The sequence below is a fragment of the Hylobates moloch genome, unplaced genomic scaffold (assembly GCF_009828535.3).
Source record: "Hylobates moloch isolate HMO894 unplaced genomic scaffold, HMol_V3 SCAFFOLD_19, whole genome shotgun sequence".
NCBI lineage: Eukaryota > Metazoa > Chordata > Mammalia > Primates > Hylobatidae > Hylobates > Hylobates moloch.
The window spans coordinates 26,899,582-26,907,613 of NW_026652294.1; the positions used below are offsets into that span (position 1 = coordinate 26,899,582).

The following is an 8,032-nucleotide window of genomic DNA, read 5'->3' on the forward strand; positions in this document are numbered from 1 at the left end:
AGACCTCAAATGCTCTGGTCCTGGGCCCAACTGGCCCAGTTCCCAAATGGAAGAACTCAGCAACAGGGATTGGCATGAATCGCGCTGCGCCCAGCAGAACCATGGCCAGGGCCGAGACCCCTGGACCCCTGCCCTGTGATCTTCCCATGACACAAAGCTGCTGTGGCCTCTGCCTCGGCCCAGGGTCAGGGAGTGCTCTAAAAAAAAAAAAAAAAAAAAGCCTGCCACACTTCTCTTCTGGTTTCAAACTGATGATCCGAGAATAGTGGGTTCTATGGGCAGAGTAGGTCTCTGTCCACAGTGCAACCTTCAGAGATAGGACAGGACATGTTGGCAAATCCTCCATCCTCTTCTGAAGGATGCTCGCGGGAGAGGAGAGGCCTCGGCCATCAGGACAGGCTCTGGGAAGGCTCTTGGTGTTTCCCTGTTGGGGGGACCTCTGCTGTGACTCGGGGGACATGTGCAGCCATACAAGGAGGGAAGGTCAGCTGCCTCCACCGCGACCACCTCCTGACCGTGTAGTGACTGCTTAAGAGTGACAGCTCTGGGAACAGCAGGGAGGGGGCTGGTGACAGAGGCTTTGGGGAAGGAAGGCCCCATGGCCTCCAGCCAGCCTGGACTCAGCCATCTGCGGTGACCTCCTAGTGTCCAGGCCCCAGGCCACCCAGGGGCTGCTCCTGGCAGCTCTGGGCAGTGGTCAAGTCCTTGAGGAAAAGCAGAAGAGGTGGCCGGGCTGAGGGCGCCCACGACTGTGGGGGAGGAGCGGAGTCCAGCGAGCGGGCTGAACCCTGCCCAGGGTCTGTCTGCTGGCCAGCCACCTCCGAGGATGGTCTGGCTTTCCCATCACGGTTTGTCAGGAATGGGGTCGCGGCTGGGGCTCATGTATTTGTATTCATCAGGTATCCCTGTTGCCGGGTCTGCCTTGGTGCGGGAGAGGACCTTCCAGCTGCACCCATGAGTTCTGGGGGGAAGGAAGGAGAACGCACGGGAACCATCGATCCCATTGATTTGCCGGGGGTGTGGGAAGACGTTTCTCTCCTGCGGGATTTTTTAAAGTGCAGTTTGGCTGGGCTTGGGTTTCTTCTTCACTAATTGAATTCCATTTGTGCCGGAGAGAACAGAAAAAATACTGTTTGCCTCTGCCCGGCCCCTCCCCCTGCGGCGAGGAGGAGAAGGGCAAGTGCGGATGGAGGGGACGCCTTTCAGGCCGTGTGAACGAGCCCCAGCCATGGTGACCCGAGTGCCCACGGCTCGGCACAGGGCAGGTGTCCCGGGACAATACCCCCCGGTCCCCCGGGCAGCCTCAGGGGCAGTGGCAGGCGCTGGGGATGGGAGGGCCAGGGACCACCCCAGGGAGAGAATGCTGGAGCCAGCCGGGGTCCTGGGGGCAGGGCCTGAAGGAAGCCCCCGGCCACCGGGGCCCTGATGAATGCAGCCGCGGTGAGAATTGCCCGCGTGAATCCCTATTCAGAGCGGAGCCCTTGTTCTCGCCGAGTCCGCTGCCTGGGCAGCCGCAGATGTCCTAGAGCAGAGTGGACGATTCTGCAGACACAAAGGCGCTTGTCAGGAGCTGGTGCTGCGTTTTGTTTGGGTTTGGGTTTTTTGCGCCTAAGCCACTGAAGCGAGTGGCTTCAGCATCCTGGTGGCTCCCAGCACCCAGCTGGCCGGCCGGTCCCAGGAAGGCTGCAGTAAGCCAGTGAGTCCGGGCCACTTGGATGCCGCCTGGCCCCAGCGCCCCCGTGGCAGCTGCTCTCCGGAGAGCAGTGGTGACCATGGGAATGATCGTGACAGTGACAGTGCCCTCCCTGCTCACGGGGTGTCTTCTCATTTCCATGTTATAGATGAAGAAACTGAGGCCGGGAGGCTAAGCGGCTTGCTTCTATGTTCACACAGCCCCACAATGTCCAGAGTGGGTGCTTCCCGCCCGGGCTGTCTCTTAGACGTCCCTGTGCCCAGCCCTGTCCTGGTGCTCCTTGAGAGGAGGAGGCTGGGGCCACCAAGCTTCTGGGGCTCAGGGCCTTTCCATCCTTGGGGACGGCCTGTGGCCGGCAGACACCTCCCATGTGAGGGTCAGAGCTCCCTGCTGTCTATCACGTCTTATGGGGGATATACCCATTGAAGACTTTTTTTTTTTTTTCTTTTCTGGAGACTGAGTCTTACTCTGTCACCCAGGTTGGAGTACAGTGGGATGATCTCAGCTCACTGCAACCTCTGCCGCCCGGGTTCAAGTGATTCTCCTGCCTCAGCCTCCTGAGTAGCTGGGATTACAGGCACCTGCCACCGCGCCTGGCTAATTTTTGGAGTTTTTAGTACAGATGGGGTTTCACCATCTTGGCCATGCTGGTCTTGAACTCCTGACTTCGTGATCCACCCACCTCGGCCTCCCAAAGTGCTGGGATTACAGGCGTGAGCCACCGCGCCCGGCCCCATTGAAGACTTTATCTGTGACCGACATTGTTCAAGATGGGAGGTTGAACCCCAGTGGACAGTCACTTCCACCCTGGCTCTTACAGCTGCATGAGCCAGGCTGAGAATTCTGCAGGTGCCATTGTCTGTGGTCTGACTGTGGCCTGAACCTGGCGGCTGGCAAGCTCCATATGTCTCTGAGCCGTCTTGGCCCTGCTGCACTCAGCGGTTTAATGAATGTGAGAAAACGTTGCACAGGAGAAGCTGGCAAACCCCCTCCCGACAAGGGCCACAGTCCAGGTCCTGGGAGGGGCTCACGCTGCTCTGCCGCCGAAGATATGGGGAAGCCCTCCAGACCAGTGACCCATTATCCATACCCATGGGGGCCTAAGAAGAAGGGGACTTGCCTTCAGGTAGCTCCCAGTCCGGTGATCCCCCCGCCGACAAGTGCGCACCTGTGTAAAGTGGGGTAATGGAGGCGGCCCAGGGAGCACTGACTGTGAAACAGGCGAAGCGACCACTGCTGAGCATTCCACATTGTCCAGCGCCAGCCTGACGGGCATTTGTCGGCACTGGGCGAAGCACCTATGACATCGACAGAACCCCAGCGCCCGCCCCAGAGGACAGCGCCGACAGAGAGGAACCAGGGGCACAGAGACGTTAACTGACTTTCTCCCAGTCACACAGCAGTAGAGGAAAGGGCCTATGCAACCCCACCCTCCCGGGCTCCCAGCAGTAGATGGATGAAGGATGAGGGGACACCTAGGGAGGAGGGCAGGGATGGGAGGACCAGGAGCTAAGGCTGGGAGCCAGGAGGAAGGCGGCCGGTACTCAGGTGAGTGTGGAGCCAATGCCAGGCCCTGGGCGTGGAACCGGCGAGTTCATGTTTCAGCTCCAGAGCCAGGACTCACTTTGCAGGGAGAGCGAGGGGGACGGTCAGCGCTGGGCAGCCCGGGCGGGAGTGCTCCCTGAAGCCAGGTGTGGGCGGTCAGGGTGGCTCCCTCTCCAGGCCACCTCACCCCACTTCCACCCCACAGGTGGAGCGTGGGCAGGCAAGTCCCAGCAAGGGTGCTGTTTTCCTGGGCCTGAGCCACACCCAGTGGCCGCGGGGCTGGGGAGATGGCAGATGTGGGGGAGAATGTTGAGGCTGGTGATCGGTGACAGCTGCGGCCCAGCCAGCTTGGGTACTGCATGCACCATCCAAAGCCCCGAGGCCTGGGGAGGAGCCAGCCCAGTCGCACCATCAGTGGAGAGCCAGGCTGGGCAGCTGGGAGACCTGGCTGCAGCAGTGCCTCTGGGCTCCAGGGGTAAGTTTGGCCTCAGCGGTCCTGACTCAGGATGCCCTGGCCTTCTCCATGGGTGCCCAGCACAGGGGTTCCTCCCAGGGCGAACACTGCACTCTCCAAGGATTTGCTCTACCCTCTGGAGTGGGATCCCTGGCATCACCCGTGCCACCCCCTTCCTTGCTGGGCCAGCCTTCACACGGCCGAGAGTGATGATGTGGCTGATAATCATCACCACCATTATCGGGCACATTTCACATGCTGAGCCCTGAGCCCCAGACACACATAGCCTGGGCTCGTCACCTCCCGCCCTGCTCCCGCGCTGTTCATACCCTCAGGGTCCCTGTGTGTGTTTGCTGCAAGCGGCATTTGGGTAGGTTCTTTGCATCTATTTTCTCTACTCCTTGCAACAGCCTCGTCCCCATTTTACAGATGATAACTTGAGCCACGCAGAGGAGAGGTAACTCCCTCCTGTCCTCAGAGTGTCCTGAAGACCCTCCTTTGCCTGGTGAGTGACACACTAGAGCCCCCACTGTGACGGCTCAGGTATGCGGCACCCCTCGGACCCACCCCTCCCTGGGTGGAATGGCCCAGCTGCAGTGGGCACTTCCTCACCCAGCTGTGGGCACAGGCCAGACCCTGAGCCCAGCGGCCCTGTAATTTCAGATGTAGCTGGGCATGTGTGTGTTATTGGGTGATACTTAAATCCTAACCTTTTCAAAAGCAAACCCAAGTAAGTACATATTTGAGAACCATAATTCCAAGCTTGGAGGCCTCCCTCAAGGCGATGGGGAGTGTGGCATCGTGACCACTAACCCGGTCGGTCCCTCCGCGGCCTTGGGTTTAAAAGTGTCTGTGTCCAGTCGGGAGGTGAACTCCTGACACCAATGCCCGTCCAGCCCACACCTCTGCCTGGCAGCGTGCAGCAGGACTCCTGAAGTCCGAGTCAAGAGCAGCGCCTGGTCTCCACCCAAGACTGGGTGGCGGGGAAGCGCTGTCTCTGACCTCAGTGAGCATGGAGGGGTGAGATGCCCGGCGGCCCACGCCATCGAAGGCACAGCTGAGGGCTGGTCAGGGCAGGTAACTGGGAAGGCTGTGGATGCCTCGGGCCCCCAAGCAAACAAAGCCTTTGAGGAAGCCCAGGGTCCTGACTGGGAGCAATGCAAGGCCCCCCGGCCGCAGGGACAGCTTGGGAAGGGCCCCCGCTCACTCCAGCTGCACTTTGTGGGCCGTGGGGAGCTAAGGGATGTGTTCAAGGAAGGCAGATGTGTTTCAGGAATAAACCATCCCAGAACCCCCTGGCAGCTGGCAGGGAGTTCCCCACCCTTATCTCATTGGAGGCTGCATGGTGCGGCCAAAGGCGCTGAGCCAGGCTGTCCCTCACGTGGGGACCGGGGCAAGGGCCTGGCCCAGCCTGGGGACTGCAATGGTCTCACTTGGGTTTGCTGTGCAACTGGGTAGCGGTGGTGGCTGCCCCGAGCCCTCGGTCCAGTCAGTGAGGGTGTGACAGCGAGATGAGCCAGGACAGGATGTTCTCCCTCAGCACGTGGCTGTCTCTGAGAGGCCACCAGGACGTGGCTGTCATTGTCCCCGTCACTGACAGCTGGAGAGGATGCCCAGGCTGTGGGCAGGGCAGTGCAGGAAGGGGGCTGGGCAGGAGGTGCTGGGACGAGGCCAGGCTGGCTTCCCTGTTGTGTTGATGGGCTGTATGTTTTCTTTGATTAAGGAGGTGATAGGTTTGGACAGTAGAGATTTCAGCAATTTCTGGAAGGGTGATTTGGTGCCGCAAACCCTTGCCTGGGAGCTGGGACACACGGCCTGGACCAAGCTGTGGTGACAGGGGCGCCCCTCCCAAAGCCTGGGCTCCCTGCTCAGCCTCACTCCCCCCAGTCTGCATGTGGCCGCCCCTCCCCTCAGCGAATTTGTCTGTTTCCCCATCCACCCGCTCCCAGGCTTCATTTGAGGCTGGGTCCAAGCACCGCCCCGCAGCCTTCCTGGCCCCAGCCAGCGGCCTCTGCCCTTCACAGGAGCCTGCTCAGGGGCCTCGTGGGCGTCAATGGAGCTGGACGGGGGGCTTCCTCTGCACCCCCAGTGCAGAGGTGGGGAGCCCTGCCTGGGGTGACTGCCTCCCACTACCCCATGGGGCCCACAGAGTTGGCCAAGATGGCCCCCTTCCCACAGGGGCTGAGCAGGGTCCCACCCCCCAGGGACAGGGACTTGTGGGACCAGGAGACACTGCCCCTCCCACCACACTCTCTCGGCCTTGTACTGGCCCCCACCTCCTTGCCTCCCCTGCTCTTCACGCTCATCTTCAGGGTACCCCCTCTGTCCCTGACTGTCCCCTCGCCACCACAGCCTGCCTCATCCATCTCAGCTCACCACTCCCACTGCCCAGGGGGTCTCCCTGCCAGGTGTGAACTAGGGGTGGTGGGGTGGGTGGAGGGGTGAACATGTGCCCTCTTCCTGTGCTGGTGGAGCTGGGGGTGTCAGGTGTGGAGGGAGGAGCCTGGTGGTGAGGCCTGGAGGGACCAGCAGGGGCCGTGGGGTCCTGGGCCTATGGTGCATCCCCCACTTCAGTCTGAACAGGACCTGCCTCAGAAGCAGAATCGGATTCCACTGACTGGGACAACGTCACGTGACAGCGACTCCAGCGCCCAGGGGCCCGGGAGAACAAAGGCGGCTGACCGGGTGAGCAGCAGTGACCGAGCATCCAGGGCTGCTCGCTGGCTCTCTCCAAACACATTAGTGGGCTTGTCAGAGATGCATGCTCCCCTCCGCCCTCATTCACGATACAAATGCCATTCCCAGGTGGCTTCGGGCCAGACGCACTCTGCTTGAATGCCCGCTGAAGCAGGTCCCAGCCCCAGACCTCAGTGGTCTCTGCCCCATGCGAGCCCAGTGCTGCCATCTGCATCTGGAAGGGGGCAGAGGGGGCCGAGGGCACTGACGAGCACTGGGCTGGGCCTCCTCCTCATCCGGGGCACCCTGCACCCGGCCTGCCCCCAACACTAGGGCCTGACGCATCTTCTGGTGCCACCTAAGGAGGGTCTGAGGGGGCCATGTGGTCCCAGGCCCTCCACGTCAGGTTCTCGGGAGGGAGGGCCTGGAAGGACTCAGAGCCTGCCTGATTCAGGGCACCTTGTTTAGGTACAACCCCTGGCCCCACCCATCCCAGCACCCTCCTTCCCACCCCTCTCCTGGCAGTTCTTCTCTCTATCACCCAGGCCCATGCATAGTCTTTCTACATATTTCACTCGGATGCTCCCTCCTCCAGAAAGCCCTCCCTGACTGCACCCCAGCCCAGCAAGCCTAGGGGCTGGCCATGCTTCAAATATCACATACTCACACACGTACTCACATGCTCACACATGCACACACACGTACTCACACACTCACGCATGCACACACACACTTCCCCTCCCACAGCCACCATATGGTGGTAGGCGAAGTTTCCATCTCCTGCGCTGATCAGAGTTCACTAAAGAGTAGGGACCATGTTCTGATCACCACGGGATCCTTGGCCCCAGCCGGACCCAGGGCCTGTTGTAGGACCCCGGGAAATGTTTGCTGAGAACCAGGAGTATCTGGAGCCTGCAGTGGTGCAGACAGCGGCTGCTTCTCTGCGACACCGCGGCCAGGCCCCTAAAGGTTCTGGGTCATGCAAAGGGCAAGTTACCATTTTTTGAGCAACGGCTGTGTGCCAAGAGCAGTCCTGATTTGTACAAATCACCTCATTTCCTATTGTTCATAACGATTTTGTGAGCATTTTCACCCCCACTGGAGAGTCAGGGAGATGGAGGCTCAGAGAGGAGGCCAGGAGCAGAGACTGTGGGAGCAGAGACACCTGACCACAGGGTCCCCATGGTGCCAGAGCCCAGGCAGGCTACATACGTACACACACATTCACACACACATTCACATTCTCATGCACACAAGGCACTCACACACATTCACACACACACACACATGCACTCACACATATTCATACACATGCACTCACAATCACACACATGCACACTCACATCACACATGCACATTCACTCATGCATGCACTCACACATGCACGTTCACACACACAGTCACACACATTCACATTCACGCTCACACACACACATTCACACTTTCTCACACACATTCATACACACATGTACTCACATTCACACGCACGCACTCATACACACACACCCACACGCACACTCACACATTCACGCACGTACTCACATGCACACACGCTCCCGGCCCTCCAAGTGTCCTCCAGGTGGCCCGCAGACCTCGGCCAGGCCTTTGGTCACATCCTAGTGGAAGACTGTGGCCGCAGCCTGGTAGCCAGGCCAGGAGGGTGC

At 60.2% G+C, this 8,032-nt stretch overlaps 1 long non-coding RNA gene across 1 annotated transcript in view; it reads right to left on the reverse strand.

The window, feature by feature from the left end:
* The window catches only part of LOC131381983 (uncharacterized), an 11,792-nt gene extending 3,760 nt beyond the window's left edge, over positions 1–8,032 (reverse strand). The window contains exon 1 of the long non-coding RNA XR_009211108.1: positions 7,919–8,032. This is a non-coding gene — a long non-coding RNA (uncharacterized LOC131381983). The remainder of the gene's footprint in view (positions 1–7,918) is intronic.